Source organism: Bos taurus, chromosome 5 (assembly GCF_002263795.3).
Source record: "Bos taurus isolate L1 Dominette 01449 registration number 42190680 breed Hereford chromosome 5, ARS-UCD2.0, whole genome shotgun sequence".
Classification (NCBI taxonomy): Eukaryota; Metazoa; Chordata; class Mammalia; order Artiodactyla; family Bovidae; genus Bos; species Bos taurus.
In genome coordinates this window covers 67683935-67710145 of record NC_037332.1, presented here as the reverse complement: position 1 = coordinate 67710145, position 26211 = coordinate 67683935, and the positions used below count along the sequence as shown (strand labels likewise).

Below are 26211 nucleotides of genomic sequence, written 5' to 3'. Positions count from 1 at the left end.
TCTTTGCGACCCCATGAATCGCAGCACGCCAGGCCTCCCTGTCCATCACCAACTCCCAGAGTTCACTCAGACTCACGTCCATCGAGTCAGTGATGCCATCCAGCCGTCTCATCCTCTGTCGTCCCCTTCTCCTCCTGCCCCCAATCCTTCCCAGCATCAGAGTCTTTTCCAATGAGTCAACTCTTCGCATGAGGTGGCCAAAGTATTGGAGTTTAAGCTTTAGCATCATTCCTTCCAAAGAAATTTTAAAGCAATATAGATCCCTACCTCACACTCTTAAGGTATCAAAGAGGGAATACACATAGTGTAGACCAAATTTCCTAAAATTTCGTTTTCCTCATCTTATTTTCAGTTTCTTTCATATGCCTAGCTCATCTCCTGTCCCCAACTCTCTGAAACCTAACCATGCCTCTCCCACCTTCTCATTCATCTAAACTTCCTTTTGAGAGGTCATTCTCTTCCTTTTAAGAAGGAATTCTTATTATTCTTTACAGCTCCTGTTTCTCAAGTTTTTACTCTCGCTGATTAATGCCTGAACTTCATGATATGTTCAAAGAGAACTTGGAATAGGAAGATGGCTGGAAACAAAGAAAAGAAAGCTATGAATATTTATGTACTGATTTTTTGTTGTTGTTGTTACATACATACCATGTGCTTTTAACTGTTTTGGTTATATATTTTTTATCTGAAACAATACTGGAAAAGTTGGGATAGAGCAATGAGTTTTTCATAAAACATTAAATATTTAGTTTAAAGAACTGTACTTTATTCTGAGAGTTTAGTGTTAAAATGTCCTAGCTTTTATAAATGATGCTTTTAAGTAAATGGTAGTTCGTTTTTGTTTTGTTTTAATGTCCTTATAGCAAATGACTAAGGGTAAAATTAAAAGTTGCAAACCCAATGTTGATACTCAGATTTTAAAAAACCCAAACTGGTGTATGATATTTGAAAGTCTGAAAACCTCTGAACTAAGGGAAAGATGAAGGCAAAATGTTAAGACAAAAGAGATTACAAGTGATAACTGCTTGCTTAGATAAGGAGCTTCAGGATGGTGGGACACGTCTGTATTAGTTTCCTAAGACTGCTGTAATGAAGTACCACAAACCATGTGGATTAAAACCACAGAAAGGTGCTGTCTCACACTTCTGGGGTCTAGAAATCTAAGGTATCAGCAGGGACATAATCCCTCTGAAACCTGTAGGGAAGGATTCTTCCTTGCCTCTTTCTAACCTCTGGTAGTCACTCTCAACCACAGACCTTCCTTGGTTTGTAGCCACATCACTCCAACTTCTGCCTCCATCCTCATATGGTGTCCTCCCTGTGTCTGTGTCTCTTTTCCTTTTCTTAGAAGTTCATCAGTCATATCACATTAAGGCCCACCTGCTGACCTCATCTTAACCTGTTTACAGCTGCAAAGACCTTGTGTTCAAATGTCACAATCACAGCTATTGGGCGTTAGAACTTCCGCATATCTTTTTGGGGGACACATTTCAATATATGACAAGATGCTTAATCCACTATGAAGGATATTTTAACAGAGTACCTATGACTCAGCTCAGCTCTGCTTAAGTGAGAAGTCTAGAATAGGTCCCCAGTTCTCAAGAAAGCTACCTTCAATCTTTGAAACTTTAAGAATGCAAGTTGCCATCTAGGAGAAGAGTGTAGAAAGGGAAGAGTGAGGCAGAATAGCACCCTAAAGAAACCAACTTCTAAGTGATAAAGACAGAGGAGGCTCTCATGAACGAAATGGGGAATAAATAGCCAGAGAAGTCAAAAGGGAACTGGGTGAGGGCGATGTCAAAGAAGCCGCAGGCAAAGGGGCTTTCACAGAGCGGAAGTGGTTATCAAAGCCAAGAGCCATAGAAAGGTCAGATAAGAAAAAGACCAAGAAGCAGCATCTGCTGAATTTGCAGACTAAGAGGTTATTAATGGCCTAGATTAAAATACTTAGTGGAGTGGGAGGAGGGAAGCCACAGAAGATCGAAGAATGAATAACAAGTGAGGCTGCACAGATAACATGTATACTTTACTTCTTACACAGACTTGCCCCTGAAAGGAAAGAAAAAACAGTGGCTGGAGGGGAGGAATGGCTGGGTACAGAGCAAGCTATTCTTATTCTTTTCCAGGGATGAAACTTGAACATGATTGTGGTCCTGAGGAAGAATTCAGATGAAAAGGTTAGAGATGTCTTAGTCGGTTCAGGCTACTGTAGCACTATAGGCTGGATGGTTTCTAAACAACCCACATTTATTTCTCACAGTTCTTGAGGCTGGAAGGTCTGGGTGCCAGCATGGTCAGATTCTGATGAAGACTTCTCTTGCAAGTTTCACACTGCTGACCTCTCACTGCTCCCAGAGGGAGCTCTCTGGGATCTCTTATAAGGGCATTAATTCCATTCATGAGGGCCCCACTTTCATGACCTTAGATCAAGAGCAGAAGTTCTACATCCTAACACCATCACTTTGGGGTGTGAGGATTTCAACATTTGAATTTGGACAGGGATACAAACATTTCAGTTCAGTTCAGTCCCTCAGTTGTATCCGACTCTTTGCGACTGTATGGACTGCAGCATGCCAGGCTTCCCTGTCCATCACTGACTCCCAGAGCTTGCTTAAACTCATGTCCATCGAGTTGGTAATGTCGTCCAACCATCTCATCCTTTATTTCCCGCTTCTCCTTCTGCCTTCAATCTTTCCCAGCATCAGGGTCTTTTCCAGTGAGTCAGTTCTTTGTATCAGGTGGCCAAAGTATTGGAGCTTCAGCTTCAACACCCATCCTTCTAATGAATATTCATGACCGATTTCCTTTAGGATGGACTGGTTGGATCTCCTTGCAGTCCAAGGGACTCTCAAGAGTCTTCTCCAACACCACAGTTCAAAAGCATCAATTCTTCGGTGCTCAGCTTTCTTTATAGTCCAACTCTCACATCCATACATGACTACTGGAAAAACCATAGCCTTGACTAGACAGACCTTTGTTGGCAGAGTAATGTCTCTGCTGTCTAGGTCGGTTGTAACTTTTCTTCCAAGGTATAAGCATCTTTTAATTTCATGGCTGCAGTCACCATCTGCCGTGATTTGGAGTCCAAAAAAGTAGTCTATCACTGTTTCCACTGTCTCCCCATCTATTTGCCATGAAGTGACTATGAAGAAAGCTGTGCGCTGAACAATTGATGCTTTTGAACTGTGGTGTTGGAGAAGACTCTTGAGAGTCCCTTGGACTGCAAGGAGATCCAACCAGTCCATCCTAAAGGAAATCGGTCATGAATATTCATTGGAAGGACTGATGTTAAAGCTGAAATGTCAATATTTTCTCCACCTGATGTGAAGAACTGACTCATTTGAAAAGACCTTGATGCTGGGAAAGATTGAAGGCAGAAGGAGAAGGGGACGACAGAGGATGAGATGGCTGGATGGCATCACCGACTATGGACGTGTGTTTGAGTGAACTCCAGGAGTTGGTGATGGACAGGGAGGCCTGGAGTGCTGCAATTCATGGGGTCGCAAAGTGTCGGTGAGCAAATGAACTGAACTTAACTGAACTGAACTGATGGGACCAGATGCCATGATCTTCGTTTTCTGAATGTTGAGCTTTAAGCCAACTTTTTCACTCTCCTCTTTCACTTTCATCATGAGGCTCTTTAGTTCTTCTTCACTTTGTGCCATAAGGGTGGTGTCATCTGCCTATCTGAGGTTATTGATATTTCTCCTAGCAATCTTGATTCCAGCTTGTGCTTCATCCAGCCCAGCCTTACAGCCTTGACGTACTCCTTTCCTTATTTGGAACGAGTCTGTTGTTCCATGTCCAGTCCTAACTTTGCTTCCTGACCTGCATACAGATTTCTCAGGAGGTAGGTCAGGTGGTCTGGTATTTCCATTACTTGAAGAATTTTCCAGTTTGTGGTGATCCACCACACTCAAAGGTTTTGGCATAGTCAATAAAGCAGAAATAGATGTTTTTCTGGAACTCTCTTGCTTTTTCCATGATCCACCAGATGTTGGCAATTTGATCTCTGGTTCCTCTGCCTTTTCTAAAACCAGCTTGAATATCTGGAAGTTCACGGTTCACGTACTGTTGAAGCCTGGCTTAGAGAATTTTGAGCATTACTTTACTAACGTGTGAGATGAATGCAATTGCATGGTAGTTTGAGCATTTTTTGGCATTGCCTTTCTTTGGGATTGGAATTAAAACTGATCTTTTCCAGTCCTATGGCCACTCCTGAGTTTTCCAAACTTGCTCGTATATTGAGTGCAGCACTTTGACAGCATCATCTGTTAGGATTTGAAATAGCTCAGCTGGAATTCCATCACCTCCACTAGCTTTGTTTGTAGTGATGCTTCCTAAGGCCCACTTGACTTCATATTCCAGGATGTCTGGCTCTGGGTGAGTGATAGTACCATCGTGATTATCTGGGTCTTGAAGATCTTTTTTGTATAGTTTTTCTGTATATTCTTGCCACCTCTTCTTAATATCTTCTGCTTCTGTTAGGTCCATACCATTTCTGTCCTTTATTGAGCCCATCTTACATGAAATGTTCCTTGGAAAAATGATAGTTTTGACTACATGGACGTTTGTTGGCAAAGTAATGTCTCTGCTTTGTAATATGCTGTCTAGGTTTGTAATAGCTTTTCTTCCAAGAAGCAAGCATCTTTTAATATCATGGCTACAGTCACCATCTGCAGTGAATTTGGAGCCTTTTAAACACAAGCGTTTAAATCATAGCAAAAGAGTATGTCATTTGGAAATGCTCTCTCTTACAAGTAGCATAATATCCAACACAGTGTAGCTAAATGATATGACAATTATCTTGCACAAGAAATCTGGGGTAGGTAAGTCTAAGGTTAGCTTAGCAGTTTAACAGTGTTACAGTTCCAGGTGGCAGCTCTGAATTTCTCTCAACCTTTCCTTTGTGGTTAAAAGAAGGTTGTTGTAGCTTTGGACATTGTGTCCGCACACAACCAATGCCCAAAGGCATGACATAGGAAGACATCCAGGACAAGGAATAGAACTCTCATTTTACAAGGAGGAAAAGCATCTTACTCAGAAACCACCCAGCATACCTGCCATTAGGTTTCATTGGCCAGAACTGGGGCATTTGGTATATTAACATTACATTAGCTGGGGACTTCCCTAGTGGTCCAGTGGTTAAGAATGCGCCTACCAGTGCGGGGGACACAGGTTCAGTCCTGGTCTGGGAAGACTCCACATGCCACAACTACGCTGGTTCACCACAACTACTGGTCCTAGTGCTGCAGTAGAGTCTGTGTTCTGCAGCAAGGGAAGCCCAAGCACTGCAGTGGAGACTAGCTCCTGATCACCACAGCCAGAGAAGGCCCGAGTGCAACAATGAAGACCCAGCACAACATCTTCAAAGTGCAAAAGGAAATCTATAAATTTGGAATTCTAAAAAGACTTGAAGATTGAAAGAACAATAATAATAGTTATGTGGTCTCAGTCGAAGTATTTTCTTTGGGCTTCAAATTCTCTGTCTGTAAAATGGGAATGATGACAGCATCTATTTCTTAAGGTTATTTTGAAGATCAAATGAGATAATACATGTAAAGTACAGGCTGTGCTTGCATTGTAAGAGAGTGTAGTTCCGTGAAAATGACCACAGAAGTTGAAACCCTGCAAAGAGATCTTAGGCCATCCTGGTGGCTCAGACAGTAAAGAATCTGCCTGCAACCAGGAGGCCAATCTCCAACCAGGAGACCCAGGTTGGATCTGTGGGTCAGGAAGATCCTCTGGAGCAGGGAAGTGCTACCCACTCCAGTATTCTTGTCTGTAGAATTCCATAGACAGAGGAACCTGGTGGGCTACAGTCCATGAGTAGCAAAGAGTCGGACATGGCTGAGTGACTATCATTATCACTTCTATCAAAGAAGTCTTAATTCTCGGTGGGAAAAACTACAGTTGTTCTGTTCTTGATCTTTAAAAATGTTTGTCAAAATATTTAAAGTTCTCTTGCTGTTGGTTTTAACTGTCTAAAGAAATGAAAGAATAGTAGACTTCGTATTTATTTGTTCTACTGTAATTTAAAACAGTGGACCCATTGAAGATGAAAATTAAATGTTTTGGGTTGGTTTTGTGGCATTTTTTTTGGTACAAAACTTAACGAAGAGTTGAAGTTTTTTGGTATAAAACTTACCAAAGTTTTTTGTTGTTGTTGTTGTTGGTATGAAACTGAGCAGTGCTTGCGTTCTTGTAATATAACATACTGTAAGGAGTAAGCATCTATTCTGTGCCTTAGAGAATGATCATATTCCTTTCTAAGTTTGGATCAGTTTCCCATATTCTATCCTTAACACTTTCAGCATCATGAAATACCTTAGAGAGTTTCTTTAATGTGAATTTTTTTTGCCTGTGTCAATCCCTCTGGAACATCTCCACCCTCATCACAACAGCTTTCCTTATTTATGTTTTTAAAATCACCTTTACTCAATTTTTCTGGCTGCATAGCTAGCGTTGAATAGTGACAGTATCATCCCACAGCAGCTATTTCTTCTCTACCTCTGTTTACCTTTGATGTGAGTTTCACTCCCACCGTTATCATTTGTTTGTTGTTTGCTTTGGCTTTGTTGGGTCTTCGTTGCTGCTTGCAGGCTTTCTCCAGTTGTGATGAGTTGGGGCTACTCTCTAGTTGGGGTGCGTGGGCTTCTCATTGCAGTGTCTTCTCTTGTGGTGGAGCACAGGCTGTAGGTGGGTGGGCTCAGTAGTTGCAGCTTGCAGGCTCTGGAGTGCTGATTCAGTAGTTGTGTTGCACGGTGTGGCACAGGAGGCTTGGTTGCCCCGAAGCCTGCAGAATATTAGTTCCCGGACCAGGGATCGAACCTGCATCCCTTGCATTGGCAGATGGATTCTTAACCCCTGGGCTGTCAGGGAAGTCCCCATTTTTATCTCTTTTGCTAGCTTTTTTTTGTTGGCCAATTCTATTATCTGTTTTTATAGATGTCACGTAAGTTTATCACTGGGAATTAAGGAAGCAATACAACTACATGCTTTGCTATCTGTACATAAATTGAAGAACAACAGCCCAGTGACCAATACTTATAGATTGTAAGAGAAGTGACATGATTGGTCACAAAATCATGCTGTTAACAGCATAATAATTTTGTGGACTGAAAAGCTAGCAGCAAAGTTTATACTTATCCAGTTACTCACAGTTGGTATACTGTGGTAACAGTTTTGAACTGTGTTGTAGGGGGACTGATGTTATTAAACTATACTGAAATGTGTAGTTTTTGTACATGGTGCCTGAAATGTATGCTGACACCGTGCACAACAAGGAAAGTTCTGTGCTTAAGCAGTGCCTGGCATGTGGTCAGCACGTGGTACATAATAGATTGTTTCATTTCTATCATTTTCATTACATTACTACTGTTTCTACTCATCCTGAGCTATAGGACAGAGGGTGGGGCTGGTGCTGAGAGGCAGCAGACAGTGCAGTATTTTCAGTTAAGACTGTAAAACTGCCATGTCCAAGGGACACCTTAATCTCAATCAAGGACTCAGGCCAAGGGCTTATTGGCAGCAGTCTGAACCTGGGGTTTGAGGAGCACCAGCAGGTGGGCAGAGCTCAACAGCAGAGAGCGTGGGCAGGCACTGTTCCCACCATGAAGGAGGCAGATGGTGTTTGAGAGGTCTGCTCCCAGATCACAGGGCTCCAACAATGGCTAGAGCAGCAGCCAAGGCATGGAGAGGGAGGGCACTGGCAGGATCAACACAGGACTCCAGGCTAGAGAGAGGCTACACCAATGACTAGAGCAGGGAACTGGCACAGAAGCCAAGGAGGAAAAGCAGTCATCTCTTGGGGGAGAAGGGGACCCCAGCGTGCTAAGAGTCAAGCATAGGAGCGATTGACGCAGCTAAGGGAGTGGCAGAGAAGAGACAGCAAGTCTGAGCTCCAGACAAGGAGATGACCCATGACTGAGCCCCCATCAGCCAGGGAGAGGGAATTGAAACCCTCAGAGTCGTATTTCCTGCCCCCATGCAGCTGATCTTGGAGCCCAGCCCCAGGAGACCAAGGCAGTAAATAGAGCTCATTAGCCGGTCCCTGGAGAAGGCAATGGCACCCCACTCCAGTATTCTTGCCTGGAAAATCCCATGGATGGAGGAGCCTAGTAGGCTGTAGTCCATGGGGTCGCTAAGAGTCGGACACGACTGAAGCGACTTAGCAGCAGCAGCAGCAGCCTGTCCCAGGGCAGTAAGTCAGTGCTACTGCCAATGCTGCTGCTCCCTTTCCTTCCAGTCATGTTTATCAGCTTTTATAGACTTTATCTTACCAACTTATATACAAAGTAAAACATTCAGCTAAGGCAGGCCCATTGGGTAAAAAATGATAAACATTTGGCTTTCAACCAATAAGAAATAAACATGGAATAATAATAACTCAGATAATTGGAGTTGTGTCGACTAATGACAGCACAAATGGAAAATGCATATAGATCACATAGGGCTGGCATTCAAGCAAGTAACTGAAACCTGACCAGAGCAACTTAACTGGATCCAGGTTTATCTTCCTCACATGGTTATATGCTCCATAAATAGCTCAGGCTGCTATGGTGACTCCCAGAGCCATCAGGACTGAGGCTCCTCCTGTGTTCTTTCCTGTTGTTCTTGTTTGGTCGCTAAGTCATGTCCAACCCTCTGCAGAACCTGTGGACTGTAGCCTGCCTGGCTTCTCAGTCCATGGGATTTCCCAGGCAAGAATACTGGAGTGGATTACCCTTTCCTTCTCCAGGGATCCTTCCAACCCAGAAATCAATCCTGTGTCTCCCAAGTCTCCTGCATTGGCAGGTGGATTCTTTACTGCTGAACCGCCAGGGAAGCCCCATTCTTGCTCAGTCCAGTTCTGTTTAGTTCCTCAGTCCTGTCTGACTCTTTGCGACCCCATGGACTGCAGCACACCAGGCCTCCCTGTCCATCACCAACTCCCAGATCTTGCTCAAGCTCATGTCCATTGAGTCAGTGATGCCATCCAACCATCTCATTCTCTGTCGACCGCTTCTCCTTCTGCCTTCAATCTTTCCCAGCATCAGGGTCTTTTCCAATGAGTCAGTTCTTTGTATTAGGTGGCCAAAGTATTGGAGCTTCAGCTTCAGCATCAGTCCTTCCAGTAGGTATTTAGGACTGATCTCCTTTAGGATGGACTGGTTGGATCTCCTTGCAGTCCAAGGGACTCTCAAGAGCCTTCTCCAGCACCACAGTTCAAAAGCATCAATTCTTCAGTGCTCAGCCTTCTTTATGGTCCAACTCTCACATCTGTATACTCTTGCTCTGTCCTTCTTAATTATCATGTTCAGGACCACTGAATCACGCAATGGCAGGTCACAGATATTTTCCATTTGCTTGTTTGGATCTATACTCCTCTTTAACTTGCTCAGTGCCCTGAGATTGACCTAAATGTATTGCATCACCTCAACTCTCCAGGTCTCTGGTGTCCAGTTGGGTTTGGCCAATGGAAGTCACTACCCACAGAAAATTGTAAGGTTGGGGTAATGAACCTCCTCATCCCTTTCTTGGGGTGAACAGAGGCTGCTCCTCTCAGGCAGCCCTTCCCCGCAGCTGTTTTCTCTTGGTCCTGGTAACCACTCCCTTCTCGTGCCCACAGAACTGGAAATGCTCCCTGCATCGCTAACCCCAGGCTACAGCCTTGACTCTTAACTATGTTTCCTAACACCGACTACACCTTTTCAAATAGTGCCTGTTTTCCAAGTCTCCACCATCAGCCCATTGGAGTGAGCCGTGTGTGTCCTATTGGGACCCTGACTGATTCAACATGGTGGTCTCTGCACATACCCAGCAGGGCCATAGGCAGCAGCACAGGGTGGTCCTTTCAGCCACAGGGTGTTGAGATGGCTACTCCACCTCCAGGCTCCAAGGTTGGATTTCAGACAGGAGGAAAGGGCAAAAGGCACCAAACGGCTCTTTGCCAGGAAAACAGTAGCTTTCCAGGAAGTCCCAGACAGCCGACTTCAGCTCACATGCTGCTCTGGCCGCAGGACCTTGGAGGAGGTATGAGTGCTTTTCACTGGACAATCGCCACTTCAAATGAGTGTTTCTATCAGTTGGCCAAAAAGTTCCTTCAGTTTTTAAGTAAAAATGAAAGACACATTTTTCATTTTCCCCAAGAACTTTATTGAACAACATATTCTGTGTAGGTTTGTTCCACTCCCTTCTGCCATTTTTAGGCAAGTTCATAATTCTATCTCCCCAAAACTTTTTATATTTGAAAGGAAGAAGCCGAGAGGTTACTAAGTAATACCAGGCTATCAATGTTGGCAACAGCGTATAACAAATGTGGACTTTAAAACAAAGTCACCACTAACTCACTGTTACAATGTCTTTCTTTTGTTCATACTTTGAAGTGTCTTCCTGCAACAACACTAATAATAGCTTATATCCTAACCCTAGCCCTTAGTGCTTTACATGCGTGATGTTTTTTAACCCTCACAAGAAGCTTCTTCATCTTAGAGATGAGGAAACTGAAAATGGGCTTTTCAGGAATGTGTAAATATAACGCCTGAGTTGACACCTAGATTTCTGTCAGTCTCCAGAGCCCAGGCTGGTAACCACTGCACTTCTCAGGGTGCTCCTATATCCTGCATCTCTTTCTATTCTTATTTCTTCCACAGAGGAGAATCTATGCATCCAGTGTGGAAATCCAGGTCATAGATAATAAGCCTCTTGCATCCTCAGAACATGGCCCAGCAGAAATAAAGGAGAATCTGCAGTTGGAGGCAGTAAGGGATCAGGGAGAAAGTGTACCAAGAACAATGATAGAGAGATTTGGCTCCATATGGAAGTTAGTATGATCAACAAGCAGGGTCTATGAACCAACATGATCATTATTTTGTTTCTGAGTCCCCTTCTTGGATGCTTTGTTCTCATACTCTCTGAACCTCCTTATTCACCACCTCTTCCACTGGGTCAGGCATTTTGCTAAGTGGATGAGAGATAGGAAGGAGAGAAAAACCCAGCCTTTGGAGAAAACTGGACTGGGCAGGTGTGGAGCTTGGAGCTTCTGAAATGGCAGTGGCCAGCCCTGAGCCAGGAAATGTTGGTATTTTGTTCATGTAGTTGCAGTGAGGGTTGGAGCAAGAGTACTTAGCACACAGTACCCCAAGCTATCACCCAGAACCTTCTGGCTTCCTGCAGGTGATCAATATATAAAATGTATCTTTGCTGCAACCTAAGATAAATATCTTACAATCACAGCTGTTAGCTGAAACATTGAGGAGAGTTGTGGTTTAAAACAGGTTCCTGGAAGTAAAGAGAGAAGAGGAATAGCATGAAGTCGAGTCTGCTCCAAAGAAAGGTGGCACGCTTGCTGGTGATGTAAAGGCTCTTTGTTGTTTACTTACTAACTCCTGTCTGACTCCTTTGCAGCCTCATGGACTGTAGCCCACCAGGCTCCTCAGTCCATGGAATTTTCCAGGCAAGAATACTAGAGCAGATTGCCATTTTCTACTCCAGGGGATCTTCCCAACCCAGGGATCGAACCCGGGTCCTGTGTTTCCTGCACTGGCAGGCAGATTCTTACTGCTGAGCCACCAGGGAGGCCCTAGGATAGGGTAGACAAGAGAATGACACAGGGCTGCCAGTCATTCTCTACAGTGCTTCTGAAGGATGACCTTGTTGGCTTTTTTTTTTTTGGCCATGCCATGCTGCCTTCAGGATCTTAGTTCCCTGGGCCTTTGGTGGTGAAGATGCTGAGTCCCAACCTCTGGACTGCCTGGTAATTCACTTGAAGGATGACCAAGTGAGGAAATAATTATGCATACAATTTAACCCCAGAGTTGCTGCCCCAAATCCTAGTATTTGAAACACTTCTCAAGTAAGAAACAGTTGCAAAGCGCTGAACAGAAATTCCAGTTCCTGCTTCATTACTATATTGCTGTGGGAACTTGGACTTTAACTTGCTCAAAGGCTCAGCTTGCTCATTTGCAGACTGGGGCAAAAAACATCTGTTCAACTTACCTAACAAGAATGTTATACAGATAAAACAAAATAGAAGATATCAAAATGCTTTGTTAATGTTCAAAGTTCTATACAAATAGATCTGGTCTAGATACTCTGACTCTGCAAGTTCGAGTCTGAAACCAGCCCGCACTAAATCCTTCAGAGCCACAGTGTTCATTACAGTAGCCACTAGCAACACTGGCTATGAGAACTTAAAATGTGACTAGTGCCACTGAGGAACTGAATTTTAAATTGTACCTAGTCTTAATCAATTTCAGTTGAAAAACTGATTCATGATCCAGTGACTGGAAAAGTTTGAAGTGTGTTTGGAGCAACCTGAGCCTGCAAATCTGTTTTTTAAATCATAAATTTTATAAAATCTAAATACATATCAGTTGTTTCTGATGAAATTTAGTGTTGGAATTGAGACATGCTGCAAATGTAAAAGACACACCAGATTTTAAAGGCTTCATACAAAACAAAAAGTGTGAAATGTCTTGTTAATAAGTTTTCTGCCAATGAAATGTTGAAATAGTATTTTTAATATATTGAGTTAAATAAAATTTATCATTAAAATTAATTTGACCTCTTTGTGTTTTTCTTTTTTGTGAAGGATTTTTTAGATGCTTTATTTTTAAATTGGAGGATAACTGCATTACAATGTTATGTTAGTTTCTGCTTTGCAACAGTGTGAATCAGCTGTATGTACACATAGATCCCCTCCCTCTTAGACCTCCCTTCCACTCCCCCATCACGTGCCACCCCTCTGGGTCATCATAGAGCACCAGGCTGAGCTCCCTGTGCTGTGCACACAGCAGCTTCCCTCCAGCTAGCTATCTTACATATGGTAGTGTATATGCATCAGTGCTGTTCTCTCAATTTGTCCCACCTTTCCCTTCACCCATTATGTCCACAAGTCCATTCTCTGCATCGGCATCTCTGTTCCTGCACTGCAAATAGGTCCATCAGTACTATTTTTCTAGACTCCACATATATGCGTTATTATACAATATTTGTTTTTCTCTGACTTACTTCACTATCCTTTTTTAAACTAAGAGATTTTATTTTTTAATTATTGGAAGATCACGGCTTTACAATATTGTGTTAGTTTCTGCTACACATCAACATGAATCAGCCATAGGTATACATATGTCCCCTCCCTCCTGAACCTCCTTCCCACCTCCCATCCTATCCCACCCCTCTAGGTTGTCAGAGTACCAGGTTTGAGCTCCCTGTTTAATACAGCAATTCCCTTTGGCCATCTTTTGTACATATGGTAATGTGTATTTTTCGTTCTTACTCTTTCAGTTTGTCCCTCCTCCACCTTCCCCCACTGTATTAACGCACATATATGGAATCTAGAAAGATAGCACTGATGAACGTATTTGCAGGACAGCAGTGGAGACGCCAACACAGAGAAGAGACTTGTGGACACAATATTTTTCTTAAAGCGACTATTGGAAAATTTTACATGGCAATGTGGCTTGCATTATATTTCTGTTGGGCAATATCATTTTAGATGGAGGCAGTGAGCAGAGGCAGACTCATTTCCTTGTAGGAACTAGGGAGAGAAGCCACTGCTGAATACATTCCATGATCCCAGGCAAAGTGCTGGCACGGTTTCCTGGGTTTCTGAGAATAAATGGCAGGAACACAGAACAGCACATAACTGGGTGGGGCTGATGCACTGCCTGATTCCTTTCCATGTTCAGGCACAAAACACACCATCTAGAAACTTTCTGTCACTATCATTGCCTTGGCAGAGGATACCACAGTTGTTATCTGGGTGTTGACTTGGACACGAATGCATTCTAATGACAAGGGCATTTCAGGTGAAGCTAGTGGCCATGAAGACAGTCTTAAAATTGGTATGCACTTAACTTCTTCACTTTCGCCCTCTCAACATGTACCTGAGCCCAATGTGTGGTGGAAATTCACCCTCCAAGCATTTGCTTTTTTCCGGTTTTGAATCTTTACCTCCAGAGCAGCCTTGTTTTCAAAATGATTTGCGGGCTGCCGGAGGAGGCTGCAAAAGGAAGTCTGGCCCATCGGAGCCAGCCAGCCAAGCACATCTGGAAGTGGTTTCAGAGGCCTCCTCACTCGGCCAGCACAGCGCCTGGATCCCCAGCTGCTTGGAGCAGGGGTGGAAGAAACCCGACCCGCTCCAAAGTCGACGCAAGCAAGGGAGGTACAGTGGGGGAGCAGGACTCTCTTGGAAACGGAATATTGGCCTCGAGGCTCTCCAGCCTTTTGAGATTTCCAATGGGATTTTAGAAGCAGCTGAAGCACCATGAAGGGCAGTACCCTGGGGCCAGCTACGATTTGAACGCTCTGCCCTGCAGCTCTTTGGACGGAGGAACCCAGAATCCTGATCTCACCGCTCACCAGGTAAACAGAAATTTACAACAGGGTGACAGCCTGTCTATTTCACTCTGGCCTGCTGGCAGCTGTCCTTCATTTTGCTGTAGACGCAAGAAAGTAGATCTGAGGTGGACTGTCCCATGCAAACCACCTTCAGGCGCCCCCAGCTGATGTTTGTAGCATGCCAGCGGAATCTGCTTCATTTTTTTGCCATTGCTGCAAATCCAAAATAGTGTGCAAGTTTTTCACATCCTGCATTGCTTTTCCAGACCTGGATTTATCTCCATCTCCCTACCCGCCAAAGAGTGTTGATTTACTGTTTTCCTCATATTTTCAGTGTGGAAATCATCGGTTAGCTAGGACTTGATAAATGCTAGCATTTAAGACAGGTATGTTTCTGAGCCACAAAAGATTTAACTGAGTTATGAATCTTGTTTTCGGAATCTGTCCTAGGAAGCTGTTCTGAGGGCTCCAAGCACCGCCCCACTTCCCCTGCAAAGAACTAGCAATCATATGAAATCTAAATAAGGCTTATTGTAAATACAGTAGTCATAGTGTTCAGGCTGAAAAATGCTTTTTAATGTTCAAAAAATGTCCTCTTATGTTCACTTTATGAGCAAGAATAATACATTGGCTAAGCCTGATAAAAACTGATAAGTAACTTATGACATAACTTAAGAAGGGATACTTAATATAAGAGGAAAAGGAAAAGAAGAAAATATGATATCCAAACATCTGAATGTGCTGTGGAAAAGGCAGTCCCTAGCTGTTTGGCCCTGTGCAGCCAAATTTCCCAAGCGACATTGGTTTGTTTGTCTTTTCCTCCGAATGTTTTGGTGTTGCATCCATACACGGAATGCTTTTGCATGCTGCATGATGGAATTCTGGGTCTCTATCTAACTCAGAGCTGTGCAGGGCAGTGGTGAGAACATGGGCTCTGGGGTCTGACTCACAGAGATGAGTCTTTGCACTGCCACTTAGAAGCTTTGACTCTGGGTGACTTCTTATTTGTAAAATAGGAATTAAGGGACATCATATGTGTGAATGTGTTGTGTGCTCAGTCTCTCAGTTGTGTCCGACTCTTTGTGGTCCCACACACTGTCCATGTTCCTCTGTTTGTAGAATTTTCCAGGCAAGAATATATTCCAGGGATTCCCTGACCCAGGGATTGAACCCATGTCTCCAGAGTCTCCTGCACTGGCAGTCGCTCAGTCATGTCTGACTCTTTGCGACTTCATGGACTATAGCCCGCCAGGCTACTCTGTCCATGGGATTCTCCAGGCAAGAATACTGCAGTTGGTAGTCATTCCCTTCTCTAGGGGATCTTCCCAACCCAGGCATCAAATCCAGGTCTCCTGCATTGCAGGCAGATTCTTTACCAGCTGAGCCATCAGGGAAGCACCAAGGCTTTGCCAAGTGACAAGTGACTACCACTTTTACTTTACTGTGTCTGGAAGGGCATAATGCAGGATCAGCAGAGTACTGAGCCCTCAGGGAGGGAGGGAAGCTTCTCTAGTGGTGCATCTCTAGTGATGATGATGCTGGGGGCGGGGAAAGTGACCACACATCCTGCACTGGGCCATAGCCCCACTTTGGATACACGGTTCCCCCTAATAGCCCAGTCACCAGACGTTCCTCACATCCACCCAAGTTGTCTCTCCAGGGCCCGACGTTCTTCCTTCTCTTCAAACACCTCTCCTTCTTTTTTCCACTCTGCCTCTCTTTAGTTCTCCTGCCTCTTCCCTTGATGAGAGAAAGATGTGCTCACCAAGCCACAGCCTTCACCATTTCATTCCTAGTTCCCAGGGAGCTTGATTCTAAAGACTTCTTTTATTTCAGCATCTGCCAAAGAATGTTCCAAAGAAGATAGTCCCATGAGGAAAATATGTTCTGTGAGCCATATCCTCCTCTCAGCACGCTCAAGTCGTGATGGCATTCTAAAAGTCCTAAGAAGTTCCACAGAAATCTGCTTCTTTGTTTAACACTGCAGGTCCCAGTTGATGCCGAGCCATTTTATCACATCACATAGCTTAACATGTTATTACTCTGCAATATACTATTTTTTTAATTTAATTTTTATTTTTGGGCCATGCCACATGGCATGTGGGATCTTAGTTCCTTGACCAGGTATTGAACTTGTGCCCCCTGCAATGGACACTTGGAGCGTTAACCCCTGGACTTCCAGGGAAGCTTTGCAATATCTTCTTCTGCCCACACCTGTTTTTATCTTGGTTCCTCTTATGGATGTCCTACTTGCTACCTCTCCTGGCGAACACCCAAGATGATTGGTCATACGTAACATATTCATATGTACAAAGTCTGGCCTAAGGTGGGCAGCAGGAATCAGCAAACGTTCGTTGCAAAGGGCCATATAAGGGGCTTTGCAGGCCAGGTGGTCTCCATCATGATGGCTCTGTTCTGCGGAAGTAGTGTGGAATTGGCCATGGAAAAAACTTCAAACATCAACATCAAAGAAAAAGCCTGGCTATGTTCCCACAAAACATTATTTAGAAAAAAACAAACAGTGATGGCCAGGATCTGGCTGTAGTTTGTCGACACCTGATCTAAGGCCATGTTGTAAAGGAATGCTTGAATCCAATGCAGGAGAAAGCAGGATGGGTCCTCTGCAAAATGAAGACTTCCCTATCCTGTGTATTTTGGTGGATCTGGAGTAAGACCTTCATGCTCCGGCAAAACATAAAAGGGCCAGAGGTGTTTTGTTGAAGGTCAAATTCCTGAGTCCTGGTTTTGTCCTTTTTCTTCTCTTCAAGTGAACCCATGCTCCTGTCCTGTTGATGATTCTGTAGCCTGCCTGGTTTAAGCTGAAGTGCCCTACTGACTGTGTTTTATGCACCTATGAACTCCAGAGTCGAGTCTTATAGAATTCTGTAAAATCACAGATCTTCTTGGCAGTTCTCTTAACCTCTCTGAGATTCAGTTTCCTGGGATAAACTAGGAAGAATAACCTTATAGGGTTGTTGTGGGAATCAAATTAATTTACATGCAAAGGTCTTAGAACAATGTTTGGTTCATGGAAATTACTATGTAAATAATTATCTTTGTAATGCATTATTTCATCTAATCTGCAAAACAGTCCCATTTCACAGATCGGGTTTTGTAAATTGCCCAAGATTACACAGTAAGAAATGAGGCAGAACCAGGATTCAAAGTCACAAAGCCTGTGTTGTTTCCACTCAGGTATATGCTCTGCTGGATTTAAGTCATTCAAAAGTACATTTTAGGAGCCCTCACTTTTATGTTCCTTTTGATTCCCAGATCCTTTCCCATTACTCTTTACCTGAACCCATGGCAGACATTATTAATCAATCACAGTGCTCTCTTTCTCTTTCTTTCTTCCTTCTTTTCTCTCTCTCTCTTTCTTTCTTTTACTGAGTCTGGTGATGGCTTTAGACGCCATCTCCATTTATCAATTCTGAAAGCTCCTACCAACTGATTAGAGTTGGCATGTAAAATAAAATTTATGGGCTCTGATTTTTGGAATACTTTTCTGGAGTCCTTCCCAGTTTTGCCTTTTCTTCCAAGGCAGAGCTAATCCCCTTAGCAACTGCCAGGTCTCAAAACATTCTTTCCAGATTTGGCCGCAGCCCCAAAGTCTGGCATCTGGTAAACAACTCCCCATGCAAGATCCTCCTTGCCACCATTCAGGGCCTTTCCTAAGGATTCCCTCTTTCCAACACTGACTGTGAGGTGACACCCCAGCTGCCTCTTTCTTGCCATCCTGTAGTCAGGCCTATGGGCTCTGAATGTTCAAGGCTTGACTGTTACTATAGAGAAACCACAACACAGAAGTCACTCAGCCTAGGAGAGCTTACAGAGGTGCAGAGGATACAGTTCTGGGCATCCTTGTTGTGAAGGTAAGAGAAAGGCCAAGAATAAAAGCAGAGGGCTTGGGTCTTCTTCCTGGCCTTTCTCTTATTTTTCTTAGGTGTGATAATGGTGTTGTGATTATACAGGAGGATGTCCTTGTCCTTAAGAGATGCATGATGAAGTATTTAGGGCTGAAGATGTGTGTGTGTGTGTGTGTGTGCGTGTGTGTGTGTGTATGTGTGTGTAAGGAGGGAGGCGGGAAGTGGGGAGAAAGAGAGAAAGGAAAGATGGCAACATGTTACCAATTGGTGAATTTGGTGTAGGGTATATGAAAATTCATTCTTTCAGCTTTTTGTAGACTTGAAATGTTTCAAGTGATAAAGAAAAGGAAAATCAAACAAAAAATAAGGATACTAAAGCTGAGTGTATGTTTCCAATTAATTTGATATAATTATTAAACAATAAAGATAGTCACTGTGACAGCTGTACCAGTGATAGATTGGGGAAGGGGAGGGAGCAGAGATTCCAGATGTAGAAAGTCTAGGCGGGAAGTTCCTGCAGAGTTAATGAGTGAGATGAGGCAGGAGAGAAAGGAGAGGGGTTAAGAAACACGAGGTGAAGCTGTCAGAATCAGAGGTTGGTTGGATAAGGGATTGGGAGGAAGCAGAGGAGGATGCCCAGAGAACACCAAAGGAGCTTCTGTGGGGCAGCTGCTGATTTCAGGTGAGAACAGATGATGTTTGATGTTCTTGTGCAGCTTCCTGGAGGAGAGGGCCACTTGCTTATCCCTCCCTCTAGGAGGAAATATTCTTGAGAGTTTATATCTCTGGTCACTTGTACTGGGCATATGGCAATGAAAAAACAGACAAAATACCCTACATCTGTGGAACTTGTAGCCTATCGTTGGATGTTGGTGGTTTAGTTGCTAAGTCGGTGTCCAACTTTTGTGACCCCATGGACTATAGCCTGCCAGGCTCCTCTGTCCACGCGATTCTACAGGCAAGAATACTGGAGTGGGTTGCCATTTCCTTCTCCAGGGGATCTTTCTGACCCAGGAATCAAACTCAGATCTCCTGCATTGCAGGCAGATTCTTTATCAATTGAGCTACGAGGGAATCCCCTGCTGTTGGCAGCAGACAGACAATAAGCCAGTGAAAAATGAGCAGCATGTTGGATGGTGGTCATTGCTGAGAAGAATATAGACTTCCCTGGCAGGCCAGTGGTTAAGACTCTGTGCTCCCAATGCAGGGGGCATTCAATCCCTGATTGGGGAAATACGAAGTAATACATGTATTGCTGGGGTTAGGGGGTTTTTGCCTGAGTCTGAGCAAAGTGAAGAAGTGGGCCATGTGGATATCTGGGAGGAGTGTTCTGGGTGAAGGGAACATCATTCCAGGTGCCAGGAGTGTAAGGGGCTCTGAGGCAGAAGAGTGTCTGGCAAGGAGGGCAGTGTGATCGGGTGAGATCTTATAGGACACTGTATGGACTTCAGCTTCTACTCTAAGAGAAATAGAGAGGCCTCGGAGAATTCTGAACAGAAATCTAATATAAAAAATAATCAATTGAAGGGGGACAAAGACCGTATCATCTTGTCAAAGGATAATGTTGATCAGGCCAGGGCGAAGACAGTACAGGTGATGATGCTGATCAGGCCAGGGTGAAGGCAGTACAGGTGGTGAAGATTCTGGATGTATTTTGAAGGTGGAACTGACAGGCTTTGTTGTCAATCCATCTGTAGGGAAGGAGAAACAGAGGAGTCAGGGACAAAACCAAGCTTATTTTCATGAGCAATTATAAGAATGGAGTTGGGAAAGATGATGGTGGGGAAACATCAGGAGCGAAGATTTCGACATGAGGATGCCTCCAAGTGGAGATGCCCAAAGACACTTGGCTTTAGGAGTCTGGAGTCCACATGAGAGAAATGGGCTGCAGGCAGTAATTTGGGAGTAATCAGCATGTAAATGGTATCTCAAGCCAGGAGGGGCTTCCCAGGTGTGAGGTGGTAAGGAATCCACCTGCCAATGCAGGAGACGTAGGAGACGCAGTTTGTAGGAGACGCAGTTTCAATTCCTGGGTTGGGAAGATCCTCTGGAGAAGGAAATGACAACCCACTCCAGTATTCTTGCCTGGGGAATCCCTTGGACAGAGGAGCCTGGTGAGCTTACAGTCCACAGGGTTGCAAAGACTCGGACAAAACTGAGCTACTGAGCATGCATGCATTCAATCCAGGAAACAGGGTGAGACTGCCTAAGGCAAGAGTTTAGAGAGAGAAGAAATAAAAAATTGAGTCCTGAGTTGTTCCACCATTTAGAAGTTCTGGAGATGAGGGAATAGCCGAAGAATCTGAGAATGAGTGATCACACAGTGGGTGGGAAAGCAGGCAAGTGTGGGGTTCCATAGGCTACACACAGGATGTGTGTAGAGTGGGAGAGAGCTGGCAGGTGGTCTGCATGGCCGTGCAACGGGTCTTCTTCCACGTAGGAATGAGTCTTGTGATGCATTGCCTTGCTGGCAGGGGCCATATTAGCTCAGAAGAGCTCTCTCATCCTCTGCCCCAGTTTCTCTTGGCCCCAGATCTCTGCTTCTTACTCTGTGTCTTCTTAAGGTATCCTGCAGCCGTTCCCTCTAGCTCTCGTCCCTGATCTCTCCCATTGTTCTTCTACCCCTTTACACTTCTGCTCCCTCTGCCAAATCCACACCATCAGCTCCTCTCTAAAAGATGCAAACATCTCTTGGGCACCTACTTAATTAGAACGCTTTGGCCTGCAAGTATTGGAAACACCACTTTACAGCAGCTTTAAATGGAATGTGCCACCGTCAGAGATGAGATGAAATTGTAAAGAGAGGGAGAAAGATGCCAATCAGGCGTACTGAATCTCTATAACAATCTCATATTCTTTTAAAAAAGTAAACAAAAGAAGTTTTTTCTTGGAAACCTTCTCAAGAACTCCTCTCAACCTTGCATTTCAAAATTACCTTAGAAGTTTTCCTATAAGAATTTGTTTCAGGAATTCCCTTCCTTGGCTCACCACTGCTGTGCCTTGCAGTTAGATGTGCCATATCAGGTTTCTGAAGCCTCTTATTTTATCTCAAACAGAGTTTAGAGTTGACAACATGCTGGACAGGAAAAGATACCACCCTTTTCAGATGTATGACCTCAGTAGTTAGAGTAACCGAGCACTCAGGGGAAAGTGGACCAACTTCCCTGGGAGCTGTGAATTTCATCAACACACATTGACATCTGTTACCTGGAGCCCACCTCCCCTGCCTCTGGGGTAGCCAAAATAGCTCTTCTAGAGTCCTGTGGTTAAAGAGCATCAGCTTTGAAGTCAGAAAGCCCTAATTTCAAATCCCTGTCACACCATTTATATACTAGCTGCGTGATTTTGAGCAAGTCACTCTAAGTCACAGTTTCCTCGTTTGAAAAATGGAATTAGTAATATATCCATCTAAGTTTATTCATAAGAATTAAAAAAGATAATAATGTACCTAAATGGTCAACATAGATCTGGGTGCAAATTAAGCTCTGTAAATGGTACCTATTATTATCATCTGGCCCCTGCAAGCTTCTCTCTAAATGTGCGTACTGTTTTGGTTACAAGGAATGCATTTGTAAGGATCCTTGTTTGCAAGAAATGGAACGTCATTTCAAAGCTGTTTAAGGAAAAGACAGGAATTTATTGGGTTGGCTGACTGGGATATCCAGGGAGGAGCTGGCCTCAGGAATTCAGAGCCCAGAGCCTTCTGGCCTCCCTCTCATTCTCTCCCGTGGTACTAGATGGTCTTTGGAATGGAACAGACATGTGGTCAAAGACCATGTTAGGTTGACAACGCCTTAAAAAGTTAGCTTAACACATATCATCTAGAATAGTAGGTGGATAAAAAGTACCTGAAACCAGTCTCAGAACAACCATAAATAATGTGCTTTTTGACTCAATTCTTCCCCAAGTTCATGAGGAGAAAAGGAAAAGGGCCATTGCCAATGCACTCAGAGCTCCTGGGTGTGCAGTCTGAACCCCGGGAAAATGAAAGAGGCATTGTAGCCAGTTGTTTACAGTGAATTAAAGGCTTGAATCAAATCCCCGTTGAAGCATTTCCCCAGATCACTGCCAACAAGTTCTCAAAACACTTTGGTTCATAAGGAATCCCTGGAGTACTATGATACCTTGCCTTTCCTGATTTCATCCCTTGGGGTGTCTCTGTCATGTTGCTAATTCCTAAAGGTTAATAATCTTTGTTTGCCAACTGTTACCTCTGGTCAAATATCAAGTTCAGAAGTTCCTTAGAAGGAGAAAAATTAAGAAGCATCAATTTAATTTTAAAATAAACTTTGAGTTTTCAAGACAAATTGTTATTTATGGCAAATTAGCTATTTTTCTTTCTCTTCTTCTTCTTCTTTTTTTTTTTAAGATAAATGAAATCAGTTTTCAGCTCTTGGAAAATGCCACAAAGAAATGATTGAATATGTGACAAATTTTAATTTTAGGTTTCCAAGCTAAAATGAATTTTAAAATCTAAAATTCTAATGATTATACTTCATGTTTTTTCATCTAACTTACCCTGCTATCTTCTGCTTCTCTTAATGCCCACTGCTTCTTCTAATGAACATATAAGATATTATGATAATCATATAGATAAATGGGGAACTGGGACAACCGGGAAGCAGAGTTATAAGAGGTATATTTTGAGAGCAGAGAGTTTGTTAGCTCTCTTGAATTTTCAGAGCACAGATAAAATACTCCAGAATATTGTGCAAAGATAGAATGGATTTGGGGAAATGTTTGGTTGAAACTTTTTAATGATATATCAGCCCTTTTCCTGTCTCCTTAAGTCTGGTGGTACTTGGAAAATGTTGAATCTTTATTTGATGATATAAGTTACTTTTTAGCCACTGATTGCTATCCAGATCTATAATTCTTGTAAAACGCATAGGAGAGAATAAGAAATCTTCTTTAGAACACATGTCATCCTTTAGATTCAAACTCCTTGATAAATTAAACATTAAAGAAAAAAAATCAATTCGAGGGAAAGGATAGTCTTCTCAACAAATGGTCCCAGAGCAACTGGACATTTATATGATTAAAAATGAACTTTCACCTATACCTCATGCCATATAAAAAAAAAAGACTCAAAATGGAAATATAAAACTATAAAACTCTAGAAGGAAACGCAGGGGAAACTCATCATGACCTTGAGTTAGACTAGAAGTTCTCAGATATGACATTGAAAGCATGATATGAAAAAGAAAAAAACTGATGAAATGGACATCATCAATATTGAAAACTTTTGCTTTGCAAAATTTGTTATTAGAAGATTGAAAAGAAGAGCCATCTGCTGGAGGAAAGTATTTGCAAATCACATATCTAAGAAAAGACTTGTATCCAGAATATGTAAAGAACTCTCAAAACTCAGAAATAAGAAAGGGACTTTCTTGGTGGTCCAGTGGTTAGGACCCTGTACTTTCAATGCAGGGGGGTGTGAGTTCAATCCCTGGTCAGGGAACTAAGATCCCTCATGCCACAGAGTGTGGCCAAAAAAATCAAAAGGAACAAATTATGGATACATACAAGAGCAAGTATGAATCCCAAATGTCTCTTGCTAAGCAAAAGAAGAGTTTCAGGGACTTCCCTGGTGGTACAGTGGATGGGAATCCATCTGTCAATGCAGGGGACACAGGTTTGATCCCTGGTCTGGGAAGATTCCGCATGCCGTGGAGCAACTAAGCCAGTACACCACAATTACTGAACCTGTGTTCTAGAGCCTGAGAGTGGCAACTACTGAGCCCTTGTGCCCTAAAGCCTTTGTTCCGCAACCAGAGAAGCCACTGCATTGAGAAGCCCACACACTGCCACTAGAGAGTAGCCCCCGATTGCCACAACTAGAAAAAAGCCCACTCAGCAGCAAAGACCCAGCACAGCCAAAAATAACTAACTAAAGAAGAGTCTCAAAAGACTGTAAAGTGTGTGATTCCATTCATATGATGTTCTGGACATGGCAAAACTATAGGGACAGAGACTAGATCAGGGGTTACCAGGGGCTAGGTGTCAGGTTGAGTTCATCTTCGAGAGGGCAATGCAGGGGAATTCCTTGGAGGTGCTGGAATTGTTCTTTATTGCATTTGCTGGGATTATCACAAGAATTTCTGCATGTGTTAAGAATCACAGAATGGTACAACTAGAAAAGTGAATTTTACTATAAGTAAAAATTTAAACATGAAAAAAAATCAACAAATCAAATTTTGAAGCTGATCTGATATGCCTTTAATCACTGACATGTCACAAGAAGGAAGTCTTTTTTTTTTTTTAAAAAGCAAGTATACTGAATTTTATTATATGTCACTGGTTGTGTTTCCCTGAGTGAAACGCTCTTTCTAATTACGGAAGTTGACAATAGGAAATTTATGGAAATCTAGGACACTACAAAGAAATGACCTTGTCAACATATTTCAAGTATCTTGGCAGAATAGTTCTTATAAGGCCAATTCTTTATTCTTTGAAGAGGTAGTTGCCTCTCCTGTTAAAAGAAATTGTTCCTGTAATATATCTAGTTGATAGATGGCTTGGAATTTGCTATGCATTTGTCTCAAGCAAAAGAAGTAAGAAGTTGTTCTGGGAGAAGATAAGGATGGTTGATGATGTGACAGACACTCTTTGTTGTGTGTGTGTGTGTGTGTGCGTGCGCGCGTGTGCGCATGTGTGTTTAGCTTCTCTTGTACTTAACTATTTATTTGACTGAGTAGATAATGCGTTTATGTCATTCAACATTCTATGGGTGCCAAGGCTTCTGTTTATCAGTCAGAACAGACCAGTGGGACATCAGTGTTGCCCATTTTAATTGATTGGTGTTGAGAGCCATATTGGTTATTTAGTAAGTCCTGTAAGATTACCAAGTGAAAAGTCTCCTTCTGTTTGTGTCCTGGGCCCTTTTTTATTTTCTATAATGTTCAGTGGAGAGGCAGGTGTTTCAACACTGGTCTATATGAAGTTGTGAAAAGACAGATATTGTACTTACTCCTGGCAGTGTACAGCTATGAAAAACAGGCAAATCCTATCCCAGATCAGTCTCTGGCATGCCTTCAGCCTTCCTTTGAGGGCTTTCTTTTTCATTTGTGCTCCTCACCCCTGGCAGTCACCTTGAGAATCAACCTGCTCCTCTCCTACTGTTTGCCTGGGACACTTTCTCATTCTGCAGTGCACAACAGCCCACCCCCGAGTTCCTCCCCAGCCCACCCCCATTCCCTGCCACACACACACACACACACACACACACACACACACACACTCTGTGAGTCTGGGGCTACAAAAAGCTACAGCACAAACCTGGCAAATCTTCCCAAAGAAGCAATTTTACTAGATGAAGTGAAACATTAAAAACGTCAGTTTTCTCTGACACCTTAACCTAGCTGTCCATTGAATCAGCCCCAGAAATTCTGTAATCTTTAACCTAAAATGTGCAGATGCTTAAAGTGTCCATAGATACATTTCATTTTCTCAGGCACTTAGATGAGAAAAAATGAATCTTTAATTTCACTAATCTCTCCTTAAAATTGAGCATTTCCTTCCCTTGTGAATAAAGGCAACAAACCACAAAAATTGTGGTACCTGTGACTTCATTATCAGTATAAATCAGATGTTTTCATATTACATTACACTTGTTACAAATATCTCACATTTTTAAAAGTTCGTCACTACCTCAAGTTACAGTAAGTATTCTACCTGCTAATATTCCTTGTTATTTAATAAAGAAGTGTGTTTGTTGGTAGATCACAAATATGTTTTTTCCCCCAATATTCTGATGGCTTGCTTTAACATTTTATCATTGATTTTCTTTGTAACAAAATGTACCTTTTAAGCTTTTAAAGATATTCTGGGAAGAGATCTGTAGGATTCACCAAACTTCTGAGATATTTGTGTCAAAAAAGGTTAAGATTCTAGCCATCTACCATTGATTTGGCAATTCAGAGGAAATTAACTCTCCTTTCCCCAATGCAATATTCCCTCCAAACTTTATACCAGTCCTTGACGGCTTCCATTCTCCTGTCCAATACCCACAGAGCTTTAT

General features: G+C 42.9%; 1 protein-coding gene across 1 annotated transcript in view; it reads left to right on the top strand.

Moving 5' to 3' along the window:
• The first annotated feature begins 14237 nt into the window (after positions 1–14237).
• Positions 14238–26211, top strand: part of GLT8D2 (glycosyltransferase 8 domain containing 2) — a 42002-nt gene continuing 30028 nt past the window's right edge. Inside the window, exon 1 of the mRNA NM_001046266.1 lies at positions 14238–14349. The gene's annotated coding sequence lies outside the window, so the exon portion shown is untranslated. The remainder of the gene's footprint in view (positions 14350–26211) is intronic.